Source organism: Triplophysa rosa, linkage group LG4 (genome assembly GCF_024868665.1).
Source record: "Triplophysa rosa linkage group LG4, Trosa_1v2, whole genome shotgun sequence".
Lineage (NCBI taxonomy): Eukaryota > Metazoa > Chordata > Actinopteri > Cypriniformes > Nemacheilidae > Triplophysa > Triplophysa rosa.
The window spans coordinates 32,793,813-32,794,534 of record NC_079893.1 but is presented as its reverse complement, the minus strand read 5'-3'; positions in this window follow the sequence as shown (position 1 = coordinate 32,794,534).

Sequence of the window (722 nt, the reverse complement as noted above, 5' to 3'; positions counted from 1 at the left end):
AAATTGTTTGGTCATTTACACATTCATAAATCTGGGATTATGTTAAACGTAAAGTTTATGTATTTTAAATAAACAAGCGTGAAATCCGCTTTCTGCTGATTGCTGAACGAGACTCACATGCTAAATGACCGACCTACAGTGTACACTCTCGTTCAATTCGTCCATTTCGTTCATGAACGACATCCCAGCAAACAATTTTTGGTTCCCAGAATGTTCTGGGAACGTTAGCTGTTGGTTATAAAAAACTAACCTGCAGGGAACGTTTGCTGTCGCTGGAAAAACAACCTGCAGGAAACGTTCTGGGAACGTTCCCCTATGGTTCCCAACGAAAAAAACAAATGGCGCCCATAGGGGAACGTTCTGTGTTTTCTGGGATGTACCAATTCGTTCAATTCGTTGACGAACGAGATCTCTCTCTCTCGTTCAGACTCAACAGCGACTTGGTCAGTGTGGGCGTATTCGTTCAGTGGAAGATCTAACCAATTACAAATGCTATTTGCTGACGTGACGCGAATGAGAGCTAACCGATACTTTTTTGTTTTACAGTTTTTAGAGAAGTGCATGACATGAATTAAACGTAATGAAGTCGTTTTTATTTGAAAGAACAATAAATGATACAAAATGCACACAAAACACCTGTGCTTGCAGTACAATAACTGAGTAAACAGGGCTTGACATTTTCCATGCAATAAAAATTACAATGTTAATTTTTCTTTGTTACA